Here is a 23164-nt window from a genome sequence, read left to right as displayed (position 1 = left end):
GCTTCCCTTGTAATTGTTATACTAGAGCCTGGACTGTCAATTATTCCATTTGAAACCTCAGTTAGGCCTGAACAGTTTTCATGAATGGCAAATATTATTCTACAATATTATGGAAAGGACAGATCATTACTCACCATATGGAGGAGACAATGAGTCACAGACAGGCACAACAAAAAGGCTGCTACACATTAGATTTTTCAACCAAAAGGCCTTCTTCTAGCGCGCGCACACACACACACACACACACACACACACACACACACACAAACCACTGCCTCTGGCCACTGAGGCTGGAAGTGTACAGCAACTGTGCCCGATGGAAGGAACAATCAGTGGGTGGTGGGGCTAAGGAGGAGGATGAGACAGGGAAAAGGGAAGGAAAGCAAGGTAGGGGTGGGAGAAGGTGTATGCTGCTTGTGGGAGTGAGCAGGAATGTGGTGGCAACAGGTTAGACCACTAGGTGCAGTTGGTAGTTTTGAAGAGAGATAGTTGACAGGGGGAGGGGTGTTAGGGAAGAGAAGTGAAATGGAAAAGGAGAGGAAGGAAAATAGACTAATGGGTAAGCTGGTGGAATAGAAGGCTGTGCAGTGCTGGAGTTGGAGCAGGAAAGGGGACAGGTAGGTGAAGGATAGGGATTAGCAAAGGTTGAGGTCGGGGGGAACATAGGGTATACTGAAGGCAGAGTTCTGAACAGCACAATTCAGAAAAGCTGGTATTAGTAGGAAGGATCCAGATGGCACAGGCTATGAAGCAATCACTGAAGTGAAGCACATAGTGCTGGGCAGCATGTCCAGCAAGTGGGTGATACAGCTTTCTCTTGACTACAGTTTGCTGGTGGCCATTCACGTGGACAGGCAGCTTGGTGATTATCATTTCCACACACAAAATCGCGCAGTGGTTGGAGCTTAGTTTGTAGATCACAGGTAGCCTGGCCTTTGATGGGATAGGTGATGACTGTGACTGGACTGGAGTAGGTGGTGGTGGGAGGATGTATGGGACAGGTCTTGCCTCGAGGACTGTTGCAGGTATAAGAGCAAAGGCTTTGGGAGCAGGGGTGGAGGAGGGATGTACAAGAATACTGCATCATTTGTCGGGTGGCAATATATCACTGAGGAACAGTGGGAAGGATAGGGGGTAGGATATTCCTCATTTCAGGGTGTGACGAGAGGTAGTTGAAGCCCTAGCAGAGAACATGATTGCTCCAGCCCTGAGTGGTACTGAGGGATGAGGAGAGTGCTCCTTTGTGGCCACAGTGTGTATGTGGGAGGTGGTAGATAACTGGAGAGACAAGGCACGGAAGTTCTCTTCCTAAACAACACTGGGGTGGTAATTTCAGTCTATGGAGGCCTCAGTGAGACCTTTGTTATATTTAGACAGTGATTGATTGTCGCTACAGATGTGATGGCCACAAGTGGCTAGGCTGTACAGGAGGGACATCTTAGAATGGAAGAGGTGGCAACTGTCAAGATGGAAGTATTTCTGGTGGTTGGTACGTTTGGTATGGATGAAGGGTACTGATATATCCATTCTTGAGGAAGAAGTAAACGTTAAGGAAGGATGTGCATGCAGACAATTAAAAAAAAAAAAAATCCCAGATTTCCCTGTTGAAAATACACTTTTTCCTGGGTGAAAACAAACTATACCCTGGGTGAAGGTACATATTTTTCTGTGTTAAGTCACAATATAATTTCCCTCAGACCTGTAAAACTTATCAATCCTTTTAATGTTAAAAGTCTTATGTGACAGTGTACAGCTTGCCGGCACTTTACGGAAGAAAAATCAGCAAAAAAGAACATGTTTCGTAAAGATCTTTGAAACAACATGTTTCGTAAAGATCTTTGATGCATGGCAACAAGTACACTGCATATTTTTTCTATTATGAAAATATAAATACAAATTCCACCACATACAGCACAGTAGCATCTGAAGCACTGAAACTGAGACCTCTTGTGAAGCGCTTTTGTCAGCCAATCATAGCTCATGTCATATGATATCACTAGCCATTGACAGCAAAATATTCAGAACACATGACATGTGATGTTGTCAGCCAAGAACATTACTGTTAAGTATCAGGAACAAATAGGAGAAGTTAATGGGTTTAAATTAATAGACATTGATCACCCAGAACATTATGACCACCTACCTAACAGCCTGTACTTACATTTTTGGCGAGTATAACAGTGGCGACACATTGTGGCATGGAAGCAATGAGGCCTTGGTATGTCACTGGATGGATTTGGCACCACATCTACACACAGAAGTCACCTATTATTGTATATTCTGGGGAGGGGAGTGATGAGCTCTGACGACACGTTTAATCACATCCCAAATTGTATGATTGGGTTGAGATCTGGCATGCTGCGGGGCCAGCACATTAACTGGAACTTGCCACTGTGTTCCACAAACCAATCTTCACACTCCTGGCCTTGTGACATGGCACATTTTCTTCTTGAAGAATGCCACTACCGTCAAGAAACATGATCATCATGATCATGGTGTACATGGTCTGTAAGCAGTATACGATACTCCTTGGCCATCAGGGTGCCTTGCAGGATCTTCACTGGAGCCACAGATGCCCACGTGAATGTTCCCCAGAGCATAAATGAGCTGCCGCCAGATTGTCTCTGTCCCACAGCACAAGTATTACCGCACTGCTTCCCTGGAAGATGACAAATTCGCACCCTCCCATAGACATGATGAAGGTACTGGGATTCATCAGTCCATGCAATGCTCTGCCACTGTGCAGAAGTACAGTGGCGATAGTTAAATGCCCACTTCAGACGTAGCTGCCGACAACGAGCTGTTAACATTGGCACATACACGGGTTGTTGGCTGCGGAAACACATCTTCAGGAGTGTTCAGTGCACAGTGTTACCAATTACACTTGTATACTGCCAGCAAAAAAGTCTGATGTTACTTCTGCCACAGTTCACTGCCTGTCCTGTTTTACCGATCTGCCCAGCCTGCAACATCCAACATCTGTAATGAGGAGAGGCCACCCAATCCCACAAGGTCTGGACGTGATTTCACCTTGGTTTCGCCACATGTTGAAGACACTCACCTCAGCACTCCTCAAACACCCAACAACTTGTGCAGTTTTCAAAATGCTGAGCCTCTGGGCCATCATAATCTGCCCTCTGTCAAACTCAGATAGATCCTGCACTTTCCACATTCTACACATGGGACAGCACATTCATTGATACTACATGCACCATGCGTGTATCTGACAAGCAGTCATTCCCTGCCAAGTGATGCTATTATCGCTGGACGGCTTTAAATCGCCAGTAGGTCAGTGATCATATTGTTCTGACTGATCAGTATATATACAGTATAGCTACAAGAAGAGCTAAGATTTCACATATAATATTGGTTGCCATTTTTTTCTTTTTATCTGAAGGTGTGGTTAGGCAGGGTCCTAAGAGTACTGCTTCAATTGCAGCAGCTGCACATTTTTCACAAGCACGTTTATAAATTTCACTGCTGAGCAACAAACATTTTGTGGGTTACCTGGCTGAGTACATGTTCTGGCGAGCACTTCAACTTTTTCCTAGAAAAGCCAATTTTGTGACAAATTGCTAAAGAACTCACCTTGCGACCCCCTTGACTCCCTTTTTCTAAGGAAGATTGTAGTTTTTGCCATAATTATTGCTAAATTTGTAATCAACGAAAGAATTAAAATAAAACTAACATTGAAGATTGGTCTGTTTTAGCACATATAGATATATCAAAAACAGATCTGCCAGTAAAATTTTGAATAATGACTTAAATGGCTGGTCTTCTGGGCCCGGAATTTTCTAAGTGGCTGCTCTGCAAAGTGTTAAGTTTTGAATGAGAGCCCAACACTCTCACACGTAGCATAATTCGACTCGAGTAAAAAGAAATTTACTTTAAAAATAACTTCTCAAACCACCATTCACAATATTTTCCTGTGACCTGTTAGAAATGTAAACAGTTGTGGCATCACACTTATCAATAGCAGTTTGTTGTTACAAAGCATTGCATAGTTTTTGTTCTAAAGCCTTCAACACATCTTGCTGTCGGCAGACACTTGTGAGTGCACTGTGTGTGTGTGTGTGTGTGTGTGTGTGTGTGTGTGTGTGTGTGTGTGTGTTTTATTTATTTTTTTATTTCTTTCTCTTTTTTTTTAATGGTGCATTTTCTTTGCAACTTAAGTGTTATTTTGGTATTGTTCTCTTGTTTATGTTTTGCTGCTACAGTATTTTTCTACAGTAACAGGCTAAAGTAAAATTCTTCATTAGAGTGTCAGTTCTTACCAGTGAATATTACAAAAATTTAATTGAAAATTAAAACAGAGAAAACCTGGATTTCTAAAAAAATCCCAGGTTTTTCCTGGATTTTTCCTGAATGAAAAAATTAGTGTTCTTCCCATATTTCCCAACTGTCCTGGTCATATGTACCATGTGTCGTTGGGCTGTTGAGTACCAGGTGAAGCAAAGGGAGAGAAGGTGTTGAGGCTCTGGAGTTCTGGAGGAATGTGAATAGGATATTCTCACCCTCATTCCAGATCACAAAAATGTCATCAATGAATATGAAACAGGTGAGGGGTTGGGACCCTCAATAATTCCTTTACATGTCCCATGAACAGACTGGCACAGGATAGTTCAGTGTGGGTGCCCATTGCTGTACCACAGATTTGTTTGTAGGTGATGCCTTCAAAGGAGAAGTAATTGTGGGTGAGGATATAATTGGACATGGTGACCAGGAAGGAGATTGTCGGTTTGGAGTCACATGGGGAAGATAGTGTTCAATAGCAGCAAAGCCATGGTCATCAGGGATCTTGTTTAGAGGGAGGTGGCATCAATAGTGACAAGCAGAACACTATATGGTGTAGCAACGGGAACTGTGAAGAGTTGGTGGAGGAAATGGTTGGCCTCTTTTACATAAGAGGGTAGGTTATGAAAGAGCAGAGATTATCTCAGTGGTGGCACAGTAACCAGCCACACTGGGGCACTCAGCATAGTTTGGTTTATGAACTTCATGAATCATGTAGAAGTAGTTGTGCAGGGATTGGTAGGGGTGAGGAGAGATAGACTCAGGGGAGAGGTTCCACGATGGGCCTATAGATTTAAGGAGGAACTGGAGATCCTGCTGGATTTCTGAAATGTGGTCACTGTGACAGGGTTTGTATGTGGACCAATGTGACAGCTGGTGGAGTCCCTCCAGCAGATGATGCTTGCACTTCAAAAGCACAGTGGGGGAGTCTTTGTTTGCAGGTAAGATTATAAGGTCGAGATCAGTTTTTTGGTGTTGGATTACAGTTCTTTCTGTGGATATAAGGTTAGATCCCATGTTAAGGATGTTGGGTATGATGGTGAGGCAAAGTTTAAGGATAAGAAATTCTGGAACGTTAACAGGGGGTTAATTGGTGGCAGTGGGGGTGTATCACAGTTGGATGAAGGAATGAATGGGTTGGCAGGTTTCAACTTTGGCTTTGGGGTGAGTCTGATTTGGAGGGTTGGTATTGAAAAAGTGTAGAACTGTAGGGTCTTGGAGAAGGAGAGAAGGTTTGTAACAAGTACAGCATGACTGAATTTTGATAGCGGAGCAGAATGTAAGGCCCACTGGAAAGCATTGATACTTCTGTAGGATTAACACTTTTAGAGGAAAGGTCCATACTGTGTTTTCGGTCTGTTTAGGTTCTGGATTCTGTATGGCAATGGAAGAGAGTTTCTGAGGATGTGGTAAATGTAGTAAGTCTGGGAGGCAGGTTTGTTGGGGGTGATGGGATGTGGGGGAGGTCTGCAGGCTGCTGTAGAGGTGGTGGACAGTTGAAGTCCAAGGCGGGAGCTGGAGGTGAACAGGTTGGAGAGATTTTTAAGGTGGCAATGTGCATGCTGCTCTACTTCTCGGACAGCACAAGTTTTAATGTGAGAGATTGAATGCAGGAATAATATTGTCGTTACTTCATCCTCTATCTTCCATTGTTTGATTTCACCTAACTGTGGCTTTTCTTCCATCCTGCAATCAAGTGCTATTTTTCTTTGTTCCTATTCTCTAACACATTACTTTACTCAGCGTCCATCTTTTTTTGATCTTCTTCCCTGTGTTTTACCTGTTGCCTCCAAACAATACAAGCTCTGACTTGTGAGCCACAATGTATCAACCGTTTTGTCCATTCACGACATGCGGTTATTGTGACCACACTGACTGCTGGCATAGTATCGCATGTCTGGCATTATTCCTGCCGATATAATTGGTCTTAGATCTTCAAATTAATCACTCTTCCTCCTTCATTCTCAATTATTTTTTGAATTTTATTTTCTGTACCTTACTGAGCCACATGAACTTATTGAACCTCCACCTATAAACTCACTCCCCCCCCAAGTCCCTTTCTCTTCCCTTATTCCATCACGCACATACCAACTTCACCTAAGTCATCTACATGTGCTGTCCCCTCTCTTCACACTTCACTCATATTCAACCACTGACTTGCATCTCATATTATCATCTTTATTTTTTTTTTTTCTCTTTGATCTCATTTTGTTCTCACATCAATTTTATTTCATTTTCACCTTTCATTATCAGCTCCACACCATCAAGTTTCACTTACATTCCCCATACTTCACCCTTTCTGCTCTTTTAGTGAATTTTCCCGGGTATTTTTATTACATACTGTTTCTGCACTGTTGCCTAGCCCATGGAATCCCCCAAATGACCTCCCCATTAAATAATCCATTTCTGGCTGCAACCCCTTCTTCCACCTCTAACTGTTGAAATTCTGTCAGTCTATAGCCCTCAACAACTTAGTCCTCCAAAACCACATAGATCAGGCCCAAACCTCCTTGCAATACCTTCTCTCCATATGCAAAATTCTCCTGCTCTGCAATTCCAAATTCCTGCATACCATCTCTCACACAGAAACTCTTGCCTTCCTGGAAATGGAGCAGCATGCTCAAGGTCGCCTCAAAAAACGAGCCCCCAAAACCTTCTCCACATCCCTTCTTCACAGCCAACAAATTCTGCCTTGCAGATCTACTACATTTACCACACCCTCAGAAATTCCCCCCTACCACCATACAGAATCCAGAAACTAAACAGACCCAAAACACAGTATGGACCTTTCCTCCAAAAGCCTTAATCAAACAGAAGTATCCATGCTTTTCGCAGGGCCTTACCTTTTGCCCCACATCTAAATCCAATCACGCTTGGACTTGTTCAAGAACTTCTCTCCTTCTCCCAGACCCTACAATGGAAACACTTTAGCACCACCAAACCTACCAATATGACACAGCCCAAAGCCAACATTATACACTGCCTGACTCAGTTCACTCCTTTATCCAAACGTGGTCAATCCCCACTGCCCCTTAATCCCTGCCTCCCTCCCCCCTCTATTAACATTCCAGGATTTCTTAACCTCAAATATTGCCTCAGAATCATTGCCCTATATGCCCCAACATGGAAACTAACCTTACATCCACAGAACAAACAGCAATCCACCATCTAAAATCTGATCCTGACCTTATAATCCTACCCGCTAATAAAGGCTTCACCACTGTGGTTTTGAACTGCAGGGATTATCTGGTGGAGGGTCTCTGCCAGTGTCAGATTCATCCACCTACAAACCCTGGCACAGTGACCCTTTTCCAGAAATCCAACAGGATTTCCAGTCTCTACTCAAATCCTAAGGCCCATCCCAGAACCTCTCCCTGAGTCTCTCTCTTCTCAACCCTACCACTCCCCAAACTCCTGCCTTCTAAGTGCTTCCCGAAGTCCATAAACCCAACCATGTAGGAAGTTCCATCATGATTACTGTACATCCATTGAGAGAATATCTGCTCTCATAGACCAACACCTTCAGTCTGTTACCCACAGCCTACCCTCCTATGTGAAAGATACCAACCATATCAAACCTACCAGCCACCAGCAATACCTCCAATTCGACAGTTGCCACCCATTCCAGACCAAGAACTCCCATCCATACAGCCTAGCCACCCATGGCCATCACATATATTGTGACAAGGAATCTCTACAAATATAGCCAGGGTCTCACTGAGGCCTCCACAGACCGAAACTACCATTCCAACTGTGTACAAAAACAGATCTTCCATGTGTTGTCTCTCCGGTCATCTATCAGCTCTCACATTCGTACTGTGTGGCCACAAAGGAGCACTCCCTTCATGACTCAGAACTATCCAGGACTGCAGCAACTGAATCACATTCTCCACCAGGGTTATCACTACCTGTGCTCTGAAATGAGGAATATCCCACCCTCTATACTTCCCACCCTCCCACAGTGGTATTCTAACACCCACAGAACCTTTGCAATATCCTACTCCACACTTGTTCCCAACCCCTTGCCCCATGGCTCTTATCGCTGCAACAGATCTAGATGCAAGGCCTGTCCCATACATCCTCCCACCACCACCTACCCCAGTCCGGTCACAGGCATCACCTATCTCATCAACACAGTGCTACCTGTGAAAGCAGTCATGTGATTTACAAAGTAACTTGCCACCACTGTGCCACTTTCTGTGTAGGGAAGACAAGCAACAAATGTTCTGTCCACATGAATGGTTACTGACTAACTGTAGTCATGATGCAGCTGGACCACTCCCTCGTTGAACATGCTGCCCTTCAATGACTGCTTCACAGCCTGCACCATTTGGATCCTTCCTAACACCACCATCTTTTTTGAACTGAACATGTGAGAATTCTACCTTCCCTGCTCCCACTCCAGCACTGCGCAGCCTTCTTTCCACTAATGTACTCAGTAGTCTTTTTCTTCTGCTCTACTTCTCTCCTTATTTACTTCGCTTACACCACCACCCCACCCGCCTTTCTCTTCAAACCCCCTGCTGCGCCTAGCAGCTCTACCCTGTACCCCACACAACCCCGCACACTCCCACAAGCAACACTACACCTTCTCCCACCTCTACACTACTCTTTCTCACTCTTCCCATCCCATCCTCCTCCTTAGCCCCACCACCCATATTGCTTCTCCTGCCACGCGTCAATTGCTATATGCAGTCCGGCCTCAGCAGCCTAAGACAGTAGTCATCTTTCTGTGAGCTGTGCTTGTATGAATGTGTGTGTGTTTTCTACTTTGGAAGAAAGCATTTTGGCCAAAAGCTCTAATGTATAGCAGTCTTTTTGTTGTGACCATCTGGGACTCAACGTCTCCTCTACATTGTGAGTAGCCAATCTGTCTTTTTTATAATATTGTCATGATTCCATCCTGGACTTTCCATTAACACATGTTGTTCTGACATTACAGTTTCATCTTGTTACACTGTTTGAATGAATGCATTTACCAGCAACACTGTCAGAACTGCTGTGGATTTGGAAGACCTGTGGAGAAAGCAACAATATCCTAAAGTGAGGAGGAAAAGCTCATTTCTGGCATTATACAAGAACAGCTCTGCTGCAAAAGTAAACAATGTGCAAAAGACTTACGACATCAATTAGAATTTTCATGTTTTTCTGTTAGCTTTCATTTCATTATTGTGTCTGATTTTCAACAGTTTGAGATGTTCCAAAATGCTAAACACTTGTTAGGATAGCTCTTTAAATGAAATAAACTACTTAGATGATCTTTAGAAGAAGCATACCATACTAAATCTCTAGACAAGATTCTTTAGATCGTCAAAAACCTCAGCACACAAGAAAACTAATGTAAGAGAAACCTAGAAAGGCATCACAACAGCAACTGGCCTCCTGTATCATGGAAGTACACAGCACTGCATGGCTAAGACAGCCTGCACCTTCTCTTCTGTTTCTAGCAATGACATACTGGTTATGATGGTAACCGAGCATTTACAAGTGACCTGGCATGTATCTGGCCTCCTCATCATATGCTTCGCACCTCCATCTTAGGTTAAGATTATGCTTTTGCACTTCGACTTGCACTCTAATCTGACAGTTTAGAAGAAATAACACTAGCTAACATCTTTTACACTCACTGACAAAAGTGGGTTGGGTTGTTTGGGGGAAGAGACCAAACAGCGAGGTCATCGGTCTCATCGGATAAGGGAAGGATGGAGAAGGAAGTCGGCCATGCCCTTTCAAAGGAATCATCCCAGCATTTGCCTGGGGCGATTTAGGGAAATCACGCAAAACCTAAATCAGGATGGTCAGATGCAGGATTGAACCGTCGCCCTCCCGAATACGAGTCCAGTGTGCTAACCACTGCGCCACCTCGCTCGGTGACAAAAGTGCATAAATGTTTATTGTAAAAATAATTATTGCTGCTGCTGCTAGGGAGGAGGCCTGGCCTCCCTTGTCTACTTTGATAAGCTGCCACTGCTGTCTCCTCTCTCCCACCATTACTGTCTAATCTCGCTTTATCCCCCACTGGCACTGTCTCCTCTCTGTTCCAACATCACTATCTCTCTGCTACTCTCTATCAGTGCAAAAAAGAGTGAGTATGTTCACAAGACACTATTTTTGGCGAGGAAGATGGAATGAGGATTGAGGCAACTGGTTCCCTACTTTTCTGTCAGAGTATTTGAAGAGGGGCATATTTGCCTTTTTTGTGCTTTTTTGTGCTCTGACAGGAGCTTCTCAGCTGGTTCTCTTCCTTTCCCTGTTACAGCAGATTGTGCTGCTTATATAAAATGAGTTCTTTACATCAATAAAGTTTTGACAGGTTTTTTTTTTTTTTTTTTTTTTTTTTTTTATACTTCAACACATTTATGCACTTTGACGTAGATAAACAACAAATAGGTACATGCAATATGAGGTTAAAACAAAATCACCTCCCATCCTATGTTAAGTTCACTTGACATTGCTTTACAAAAAATGCACAACATATTATCATAACTTTACATTAATGGAATTTTATGATTTTTTTACTTATTGTGTTACGCTCACTTCTTGGGCCACGTTGAAACTAAAGTGCCCACTGTGCAAGACAGTCAAAGTTTTATTGGTAAAAAATAGCAACTAAAAACACAGTTTGGCGACCTCAGAACTCTTATGATGAGACCAGAATCATTGTGTTGTGTCAGTTAAAGCTACATTTAGACCTCAGACTGGATATTACATCCGGGTTGCCACAAGTTTCCCCAAGCGAAATTCCCTGATATTTCCCTGAGTTCGAGACAAGTTTTAGCATTTTTCCCTGACAAATTTTGAGATCACACCAATACATAAGGACTTCTGTATCTCCCCCCCCCCCCCCCCCCCATGTGAGCAAAAACCTTAAGTACTAACATCAACATCTTTTGTAATGAACTGTTTTTAGATGGAGAAAGCAAGCCAGATGGTATGTGCATTTCATTAAGACCACTGATGTTATTTTATTTCAATAAAATTAAACTCATTTGGTGACAAAAATACACATTTCCATTGAGTTGCAGGACAGATTTAAAATACCTTCACTGTTTTCAGAAATAACCTCAGAAAAAAGTAGGCCTCTTGAAAGAAGTGTGTAAGGCAGGGAAGAGTTGTGTAAACCAACACTATAGGTGATCACCAATAAAATGTTGGTTCTACTATGTTTGTTATTGTCGGTTATTATCCACCGTGATATGTCTATTATTTTACAAGTATTGTGTGATTTTTCTTTCAAGAAGTATATGAGTAAACAGCGTATAAACCACCAGCAAGTGCCACAATTTTCTTCTTCTTATCATCCATACTTTCTAGTATATACATTACTTTTGAAGTGCCAAAATGTATTAAAATAAATAAAGTGTCTATAAAATGTCGCAATGTACAATGTACTTGTGATGAGACAGTCACAATTCCTGAAAACCATCCCTGTGGCATCTGGCTTGCCAAAGAGCACCACAGTCCCATGTCCATGGATAAACCACGAAAATTTGCTGCATTACACCACACACAGGTAGACCCGGCCTGCAGATAGATCGGTGAGATTCGATTCGATTGGCAGAGCTGCACATTAGTGGACAGAAGGCCCAATCTGTTAGAGATACCTGCAGAAATGGCCTGCAGTTTTGTCCCATCATGGAGACCCACTTGTGTGACCAGCTATTCACGTGTCACAGACACCATGTTGATGAAATGAGACTACGGTGGTCAATTCATGCAACATATAACTTGTGCTAATACTCTGAGAATCAGTACTAAAGAGGATAGGTAGTAACTCAGTGTAAAGATGACCGATGAGCTGCAGACAGGCTTGTAAAAAAGACAATCACACTCCTCACAACTAAATTTTTGGCCATAGGCTTTGTCAGAAACAAGAGCACACAAACATTCACACAATCACTCAGACACAACTCATGGACACATGATCGTTGTCTCCATCCATGTCAACAGAGAATCAGATCCAAACAAACCACAACTCGTGCCTCCCTGCTACTCATCGACAGCTGCCAGGCTAGCAGCAAGAAGTGGCAGCAGTGACTGCAAGCGGAGGGGAGAAGCAGTAAGAAAGAGGGAGTAGGAAAGCAGTGCACATATTCAGCTGCGCCCATGCATGATGACGCACGACTTCTCAGTAAACAAAGCATTTCATATACTGAGACAAAAATGAAACTTTTCCAGTGTTTTTTTTTTCAAATTTCCCTGATTTCTCTGACAAGTTTAGAATTCCCTGATATTCCCTGATTTCCAGAACTTGTGGCAATCATGTACAACCTCTGGACCTCGGCAATGGATTATGATATTGAGAAACATTTCAAGGTTCCCTGAGAACATCATATTAAGAACATAAAGTAAAAATTTTGACCATTTGCAGTGAATACAAAATAAAAGAAGTGGCCACCCCATAACTGGTACTTTTGGTGCCCAAAAGTCATAATTTTACAGTTAAAGATTTTCGAAAATGGGAAAATGGCATTTCTAGGTAAATGTCTAAAGCATTTACAGTTAAAATTTGAGCAATTTTCTATGGTTAATTATTTAGATAATTATGGCCCATTGTGTAAAAAATGGCTGAAAACCAATTTTCTGCCCAAGTATGGTAATTTTGGACAGCTGGGTCTCCGTATCAGATAATGATACCGAAAAAGTTTCAAAGTTCTCTGAAAATATTATCTTAAGAACATGTGGTAAAAATTTCAATGACTTGCCATTAACAGGAATTACAAAAATAGCCATCCCCACGATTGGTACTTTTGGTATCCAAAAATCTGGGTTTTTTGGGATTTTTTTTCAGGAACTGTCCATGAACACATGGTGCTTTTATAAGCCATCTATAACCCTCTCTAGACCACACCTTACGCAAAAGAACCAACTGATTTGCACAATTTGACTGGGTCAAAGGAAGCAAGTAATGTTTAAATGCTGACCCTGTACTGTAGGATAGCAGCAGTATGCCCTTTCTTCCAATGGGTACGCGACCCCTTATATCTGTGATCAACAATGAACACTGACCAAAACAATGAAATAAAATTTGTACCAAGGCCACGATTCAAACCTAGGTCTCCTGCTCAGTAGGCAGATGTGCTAACCATCGCTCCACCCTGGCAATGTGGCTAACATAGCTGCTCAGATCAGCCTCTGCAATACAGAGACAAGTTAAGAAGGGAAACATCAAGATGGGCTGAAAGAACTGGAAGTTTGTTTAAGGGAGGGAGACATACTAGGGTAATCTGTGCAGCTATGCTAGCCACAATGCGAGGGTGGCACAGTGGTTAGCATATCTGCCTAGTGAGCAGGAGACCAGAGTTTAAATCCCAGCCTTAGTACAAATTTTAATCCATTGCTTCAGCCTGTATTCATTATCATAAATAGCTCAAAGGCATGGAAAACTTTGCAGAGAAGTCTCTACAGTTGGCAGCCTTAAAACCATCCTGTTTTTGGTGTTATTACACATACAAAATGTGTATGGTGTGAAGCAGAGACATTGCCTATTGTTCTTCAGCATTTCAGTTCACTCACTGACTATTCAATTCACAATAGGAATGACAGCATATTACCCTGTTTGATAATTTTTGTTTTAAGGAAAGCTAACAGAACAATGTGTCTACTAGTGTAAGCCTGCTCACACCAGTCTACATTTGCAGGTTTGAAACTGTGACCACATTTTACAGTTCAGCAGCATACTGGGCTCTCTGGTCCAGGAAGTACCAGTCATTATCTTCCTGGAAAGTCTTCCAGAAGTGCTTCAACATCTAACAGTGGTTTATTTTGAGAAAAAAGTTTATCCGCCATTTCAACTAAAAAGATTCCCGCACCTGAAAAACCAAAAAGAAACGGAGGTACCCACTATTACACCCTTCTTGCCATTTCTAGTTGTTCTTCAAGAACGTTCAACAAACATATTACATGTATCTCCTGTCTGTGTGACAAACCGAGAAACACACTGGATCTTCTTACAGACGATCTTTTGCTCAGGGAATGAGGCACGTATTGTGACCGAGATTTGGCAGAAACTCTCGAAAGACTAACGCAACCCACTGAGGCTGGACTGAGCAGCCAGGGGTCATCAACAGTGGTTCTCCAACAACAACCAGAAAAACGGGCAACAGAGATGGCACAGCAGGGAAACAAAGACCAAGCAAGGTTCCCAAGAGCTAAAACCCAAGATGCAGTGAATCGGAGACCACATCCAACAGTATGTAATGAGAATAATACAATAGCAAAGCGAATGCACAACTGAACATGGAGCCATGGTACGGCAAGTTTTTAGTGCTGCAGTGAGCACTAATTGGCCAGTGAGATAGCATGATCTTGTGGTGATTCGAGATCAGTGCTGTGGATGATAATACCACTGCTTGTAGCTTTAACAGTGCCATATGCAGGCAAACATTGAGTTCTGTGGCTTCTGGTGGGCTTTCATGATCACCGGGCCAGGATACCAGGTCCCTCACCACCCGAAACAGATGTGTAGTGCCAGAAGCATCCTGGACGACCTTCGGAAAGTGAACTGGCAGAAACGTTGGTGTCCTGGAACCAAAGCCCACTGGATGGTGAGAGGAACTGGGATCATCTGGCAATAAGCTAAGGTGACAACATGGCGGCCAAGGTTGTGGAGACTGCATGGAGACCTACAGCTCCATAGCTGTGTCTATGGAAAATATTGCTGGTGTTCTGGAGAGCAAGTTATACTTGTACAGTTGTGGGACTGGCAAAATGGGCTTTCAAGGTCTGGTTGGACCACTGGCAGAGATGCAGTTGGTAGATGGGGACAGAGTTGATAGGTATGATGGCACTCCGAACCCCTTGGAATGACAGTGGTTAAGGTGCTGTCCATAGTTGGTAACAGCTGTAGCCGGCATCTACATATGTTTCACGTTAATAGTAGTGTTTGTTGTCATGGTTGCTGAGCTCAACACTTATGGGTAGTAAGTATCCACAACAATGAGCCACAGCGAGTCCAGAAAGGGGCCCGCAAGGTCCAAATGAATGAGGTGCCTGTGGCAATGGCGGATGGGCCAGGGGGTGAAAGACTGAGATGGAGCAACCTGTTGCTGGGCGCAAGTGGAGCAATGGCACATCATGGCTTCTGTGTCCTTAGCACTGGCCAGTAGGTTGTCACTGTGCGAGAACTTTCATCTATGACATATGCCAATGACCACGATATAAAAATTATAACACCTGATACCACACAGCAGTCAGAATGATGACATAATGAGTGTCTGCCTCAGTGTCAATCAGTAAAACATCAGTGATGATCAGCAGACAGTGGGAGAGGCAAGCCCAGGCCCAGAGCGTCAGAGCACGTAGATAGGGTCACGGCGCAGGTCTGAAGTGATTCGAGCAGCTGCAATGGGAAATCCATCCATAGTTTGTTGCCATTCTGCATCAATGCGGAAACAAGAGGATTCCTTCTGATGAAAGCCAGTCTGCTCTCATGGTCAGACAAGATAGTGTCTCCACACTTGTGTGTTGTTCTTTGGGCTTGCACTTAATTGTATAATTGCAGGAGCAAAGGAAAAGTACGCAATGCTGCTGTCTGTTCAGGAAAATGGGAGTACAGCCCAAATAATACCACCCATGGTTTGTGGCCCATAATGAGTGTAAACTTAGTTCCAAAATGGTAAACATGGAACTTTTTAATAGCAAAGACAATAGCCAAAGCTCCTTTTTAATCTGTGAGTAGCTCTTTTGACTGGGTGTGAGCATATTTGATGCACAGGCAATTGATTGCTCAGCACCATCACCATTTTATGAAGTAGCACCGGATCAAAGCCATGTGGGGAGGCATCCATAGCAGAACCACTGATGGTGAAAAGAGTATAAGACAGAGTGCCAACTGCAACATATGCTTCAGCTGTTTGAAAGCACACTCGCAGGTTGCTGTCCACCTGTACTGAATGCCTTTCTTCCCCAAGTGTTTTACCGGTGCATGGTATGGGCCACTTGGGGAATGAACTTAGACTAATAATTTACCTTTCCCAAAAAAGCCTGCAGCTCCTGTAAGTTTGAGAGGTGTGGTAGAGAGTCAATAGCTGGATCCATTCCACTTACTCTTGAAGAAACTGGCATTTGTCTAAATGGCACTTCAGCACTGTGCCATGCAACATAGCAAAAAAGGTGCAAAGACTTCGCTGGTGGTCCTGATGCCTAGTGTCCATGATAATTAAGTCATCAAGATAGTTAGTGCAAGAAGGTATGGACATGGTTAGTGTTACAGGCATCTGCGGAATGAACTGACCTTGGAGGGGAATGGAACTGTCACCATAAGTGGCCAATGAACAGGAGGGCAGAGCTAGTTCTGGGGAACCTAGATGAGCTTGCTTTGTGACTCCTAACCTAACACGATCTGGGAACAACGTGTCAGAAGGTCTATCTTAGAAAAATTTTCTCCACAACATGCTCTGTAATGATATCATCAGGCTATGCTACATGGTAAGTGTTCATTTGTGCCTTAATGTTGACTGTCAATTGGAAGTCTCTGCTTAGCCATAAGGAACCACTCGGATTCTTGATAACTATAAGAGGTGTAGCCCAAGCGCTGGTTACACCGATCAGAAACAGGGCACAGTGCCTGGATTCAAGGAGATATGAGCCTGGAACTCTGTGGCACACCTCAGACCAGGTTCGAATATTGGTGAAAAAGTGGCACAAAGGTTGTCAAGTTGCTGGAAAGGAACTGAGTCAGAGATGACCTGAACCTCCTCACTGATGGAGAGTCCAAACAACATGAAGGCATCCAGACCAAAACTGTTGCCGATGGAGTAACTATCGACAACAAACAGCATGACCAGCCACGTGACTGTTTTGAAGGTGGCAATTGTGAATTACCCAGAGGGGTATGGAATTGTCATCATAGGTGATCAATGTACAGTAGGGCAGGGCTAGGTTGGGAGAACTTAGGCATGTATGGAGGTTCATCAGGGAAACAGCAGTTTCAGTGTCTACCTGAGAATGGACACAAGCATTCACAGTTGTGAGACTGATAAACAACTTGGTAGTGAAACAATCACCTTGGTGAACAATTACCTGAAGTTCGTCTATTATTCCTCGAAGTCACTGCCCATACCAACGGGTTGTCTCTGTCAGGTCTGAGGCTATTGACACACCTGAAATCGAGGAGTCATGAAGACTTCACCTGGGAAACAGTTTACAAGTATATATCTCTCCCCATCCTCCACATTTCCCCCAGGGTACAATGCTGTGTCTGTATTGCTAGTACTTGTGGTTGGGCCATGAGATGCTCATTTTCTGCCTGTGGGATTCAAAATACAATACAAAGAAGTGCAGTCCAGCTTGAGGATTGATGTGCTCTCGAATTAAAGAGTTGGCATATAAGGTGTTGCAAGCTAGATTCGCACAAGTGTAGTCACATCAGCAATTCAATCCTTATAAATGGGTCACCCAGGAGCAATACGACCAACTTGATTGTTTATGATATTGATGTAACAGTATGGAATCATTGAGAAAAATAATTTGAAAGCAACACGCACATCTCGTCGAATGTGAGCACGACCTGATTCTTGACAGGAGCCAACTTCTTCGTTAAGGGAAATGTTTGCAGGGAAGCCCAAGAAAGGAAGAGCAACCATTGAAGAGCATCAGCATAGATCCAAAAGGCAGCGAAGTGCTATTTCAGTCACAGTAAATACTTGTCCCATTCTTCTTTGGTGCCATTAGAAGGTGGAAATATGGGTGGGCAGCTATCCACAATTGTGCACAATGGCAGCTGTTGCTGTTTTCACACGTTGCAGAGGCTTAGTGTGCATAGGATGCTGCCAACCTTTCACTTAGTCACCAATTATTGTGCCTAAGACTTGGCAGAAAGTCAGAAAAGACTACTGAAACCCCCTGAGGCTGGACCGACTGACCAGAGGTCATCAACAGTGTTTCACTGAGTGTGAACAGGAAGACATCAACAAGAGGAAAACTCGACAGCAGAGAATAGAAAAATTTGAATGAGAATCTAAAGGGTGAAAACCTAAGACATAGAAAATCTGAGTGCAAAACCAACAGTGAGTAATGACAACAGTGTGATAGTAGAATGAAAATAAAACTGAAAATGGAGCCATGGCACAGCAAGTGTTATAGTGCTGCATCGAGCATTAAGTGGCCAATAAGATGAGCCTGGTATTCGGCAATTGATACCAGTGCCACAGACATTGATACTAGTGTTTGTATCTTTAAGAGTGTCAACTGTGGGCCAAGATTGAGTTCCATGCCTTCTGGCAGGCTTTCAAGATTGCTATGCCAGGATAGCAAGACATATGAGAATCAGCAAACATGTGGAATGCCATATACTGGCCAGATGTGTTACGCAGTGCAGACTGTTGTGATGAATGCATTGTCAAATGTGCTCGTACCAGCCAGTTAAATCTGCAGTAGCACAACAGTGGCTGAGCTCAGGACATCACAAGATGAACAGAAAGGTCAGGAGTATAGTCTCAGTTTCTTTTTCTTGTACCATAAAGAAGATAATACATATCTGCATGACAGAAAAGCTCATCAACAGTGATTCTGAATTTCATTTCAGCACAGTCTGGCACCCTGCACTTTCCACCATCTGAAGGTGACAACCAAGACAAGTATTTCCAGCAATGGTTCTATAGCAACACACCAGTGGACCTAAACAGCAACCAATTTGGTATAACTCGCCAGCATAGGGACATGTAACAGCAGCAGCAGGGGTTATACTGTGCATGCACAGAAGTACACATCAGTTCCCAGTAAGAAGACTCTCAATGTACTGTAGTCACCCATCTGGTTTGCCACACCATTGTACATGTGTGACTTCTGGACGCAATCTGCATAAGAAAACTTCTGCAGCACAGACAATGATTACCACTATTTTCAGCCCTCACCAGAAGTAAGCATCAGAAGATGTTTGGGCTGTTGCCTTGATGAAATACTATGCAATTTACAGAGTGGTATCCAGCAGCAGACCTGAGAATGATACATTCACCTAGTTCATTGGGAAAACCCAAAGTGTTAAAATATTTTTGCGTGCCTTTCACAGAATCTGCAGCATATAAAATTGCTAATCTACTTTATGTACTAAAGTGAAAATGAGTTTATTCACAAATAACAAGCTGTAGAAGAAATGAAAATGTAATTTCAATGTGGGCAGTCATATACACAGTGAATAATGGCTGTACATGCTTCATTACAATTCTTGCTCCCATTTTACAGTCACAAAACAGACTCCTTTCAGGCCAGACTCAGTTCTCGGAACAAGGAAACAGTATGCCAAAGCCATGTGAGGGCTGTACAGGAACTGGAGCAGCAATCTAATTCAATGGTTTGTTTTCATGAAATCATGAACATTAAACACATTTGTATCACTTTTATTGGTTGATGGCCATCCAGAGCAGGATTCGTCATACAACTCCTCCAGGCCCTCATTACACTACGAGGTGCATCCAAGTTCTAAGGCCTCCGATTTTTTTTCTAATTAACTACTCACCCGAAATCGATGAAACTGGCGTTACTTCTGAACGTAATCACCCTGCAGACGTACACATTTTTCACAACGCTGATGCCATGATTCCATGGCAGCGGCAAAGGCTTCTTTAGGAGTCTGTTTTGACCACTGGAAAATCGCTGAGGCAATAGCAGCACGGCCGGTGAATGTGCAGCCACGGAGAGTGTCTCTCATTGTTGGTAAAAGCCAAAAGTCACTAGGAGCCAGGTCAGGTGAGTAGGGAGCATGAGGAATCACTTCAAAGTTGTTATCACGAAGAAACTGTTGCGTAACGTTAGCTCGATGTGTGGGTGCGTTGTCTTGGTGAAACAGCACACGCGCAGCCCTTCCCGGACGTTTTTGTTGCAGTGCAGGAAGGAATTTGTTCTTCAAAACATTTTCGTAGGATGCACCTGTTACCGTAGTGCCCTTTGGAACGCAATGGGTAAGGATTATGCCCTCGCTGTCCCAGAACATGGACACCATCATTTTTTCAGCACTGGCGGTTACCCGAAATTTTTTTGGTGGCGGTGAATCTGTGTGCTTCCACTGAGCTGACTGGCGCTTTGTTTCTGGATTGAAAAATGGCATCCACGTCTCATCCATTGGCACAACCGATGAAAAGAAAGTCCCATTCATGCTGTCGTTGTGCGTCAACATTGCTTGGCAACATGCCACACGAGCAGCCATGTGGTCGTCCGTCAGCATTTGTGGCACCCACCTGGATGACACTTTTCGCATTTTCAGGTCGTCATGCAGGACTGTGTGCACAGAACCCACAGAAATGCCAACTCTGGAGGTGATCTGTTCAACAGTCATTCGGCGATCCCCCAAAACAATTCTCTCCACTTTCTCGATCATGTCGTCAGACCGGCTTGTGCGAGCCCGAGGTTGTTTCGGTTTGTTGTCACACGATGTTCTGCCTTCATTAAACTGTCGCACCCACGAACGCACTTTCGACACATCCATAACTCCATCACCACGTCTCCTTCAACTGTCGATGAATTTCAATTGGTTTCACACCACGCAAATTCAGAAAACGAATGATTGCACGCTGTTCAAGTAAGGAAAACGTCGCCATTTTAAGTATTTAAAACCGTTCTCATTCTCGCCACTGGCGGTAAAATTCCATCTGCCGTACGGTGCTGCCACCTCTGGGATGTATTGACAATGAACGCGGCCTCATTTTAAAACAATGCGCATGTTTCTATCTTTTTCCAGTCCGGAGAAAAAAAATCGGAGGCCTTAGAACTTGAATGCACCTCCTATGTCAGCCTCTCATAAACTTGAGAATATGATTGACAGAGTCCCCATAAGATTGCCAAATAATTTGGTAAGTGTCAGGAAGACTTTTGTCGAGTTTAGCAGAGAACTTTATCTCTTAAGAAGCTCACACCAACAGCTAACTGTTGCTCCCAGAGCTCAAATTAGACTGAGCTATGCAACACTGAAAAGCTTAGTCACACCCCCACACTCATATACACTGGCAATTCCAAAGCCACTGGTACAATTAGGAGCACTGGGAGTGCGAGAGACGGGAATGTGTTACTTTCTAAATACACCTCATCCTTTACATATATTTTCTAATATGGGTAGAAACTGCAGTGTTACTGGATCAAAAGTAATCTATGGATATATATTATTTATGTCAGTAATATAAAAAAGCTATTAAAACATCTGGTTTCTATTCATTAAAGATTGCTGTTGTGACAACGCAAGTCAGTTTGCAAACCGTGTGTAGGATGCATCCTGCTATGATTTCTGTAGCCACACTGATAAGAAGAAAGACGAAGTTTCATGTAATGAGAGTAAACATCAAGGCTCTAATTTGTTTTATGTACTGTTGATCTAAATACATATGTTCGGTGAGTGGATAAGAAAATACCAGAAACTGATCAAGGATAGTTAAATTAATTTGAAAATGTAAATAGTGACTGGCTGCTGGTGATCTTTTGTCATTTAATTCTTCAGAATGTTTTATAATAACACAATAATTACTTGGAACAGTATGTCTACATACTGTTTTTGAATACACAATTCTCAAGTGATTTCCCCTATCAGTATATCTCCATAAGAGCTGTTTGGCATAACTGTCCTTGAGGCCAAAATTCACATCAACAGACCAAGAACAAGAAGCCTATTGTTACAGGATTATCAATATACAAGGGTCACTCCAAAAGAAATGCACACTATTTTTGTAAAAATACAGTTTTCATTCTGCATGTGTGAAAGTTTTACAGTGTGTAGATACATCCTTCCCGCTTGTTTACAAACTTAGTTCAACCTGTTCCCATGAGTGGCTCCATCACAGCATGTCTTCAAGATGGCTGCTACACTTGACGTTCGTCAGAAGCAACGTACTGTCATAGAATTCCTATGCTGTGAAAGCAGGACAGTGGGAGACATCCACAAGAGGTTGAAAAAGGTGTAGAGAGATGCTGCTGTCGATCGAATTACAGTTAGTTGGTGGGCAAGCAGGTTACGTGATGAAAGTGGGTACGGCAATATCGAGGATTGTCCTCACAGCGGCAGGCCTTGTACTGCACACTCTCCAGACAATGTGCAGAGAGTTAACAAATTGGTGACTGCTGACAGACGCATCACAGTGAACGAATTGTCATGCTACGTTGGGATAGGGGAAGAAAGTGTTTGCAGAATACTAAAAGTGTTGGCGTTAAAAAAGGTTTGTGCCAGGTGGATTCCCAGGATGTTGACAGAGGCTCACAAAGAAACAAGAAAAACGGTATGCAGTGAACTTTTGGAACAGTACGAGAATGGTGGAGATGAATTTCTTGGAAGAATTGTGACAGGTGATGAAACATGGCTCCATCATTTTTCACCAGAAACAAAGAGGCAATCAATGGAGTGGCATCATGCAAATTCACCCAAGCAAACAAAATTCAAAAACACACCTTCTGCTGGAAAAGTTATGGCTACAGTGTTTTTCAATTCCGAAGGACTCTTGCTTGTGGACATCATGCCAAGTGGAACCACCATAAATTCCGGTGCATATGTGATGACACTGAAGAAACTACAAGCTCGACTGAGTTGTGTTCAACCGCATCAGCAAAAGCAGAATGTTTTGCTGTTGCACGACAATGCACGGCCACATATCAGTCAAAAAAGCATGGAAGCGATCACAAAAATCGGATGGACAACACTGAAACACCCGCCTTACAGTCCTGACTTGGCTCCATGGGACTATCACCTCTTCGTGGAACAAGGTTTGAAGATGATGACTCCCTTGTGCATGCTGCCAAACAGTGGCTCCAACAGGTCGGTCCAGAATTTTTGTGCGGGTATATAGCCGCTGGTTCCAAGATGGCGTAAAGCAGTTGAGAGGGATGGAAATTATGTGGAGAAATGACAATATTGTTCCTAAAGGATGTATCTACACACTGTAAAACTTTCAAACAT

The 23164-nt window shown here is 43.2% G+C and overlaps 1 protein-coding gene across 2 annotated transcripts in view; it reads right to left on the bottom strand.

Annotated features, from left to right (window-relative positions):
• Window positions 1-23164, bottom strand: part of LOC126457181 (interleukin-1 receptor-associated kinase 4-like) — a 127055-nt gene that overhangs the window by 36511 nt on the left and 67380 nt on the right. The window lies entirely within an intron of this gene.

Source organism: Schistocerca serialis, chromosome 2 (assembly GCF_023864345.2).
Source record: "Schistocerca serialis cubense isolate TAMUIC-IGC-003099 chromosome 2, iqSchSeri2.2, whole genome shotgun sequence".
In the NCBI taxonomy this organism is placed as follows: domain Eukaryota; kingdom Metazoa; phylum Arthropoda; class Insecta; order Orthoptera; family Acrididae; genus Schistocerca; species Schistocerca serialis.
Note: the sequence above shows the minus strand (reverse complement) of the source record. Positions and strands in the feature narration are given on the sequence as shown.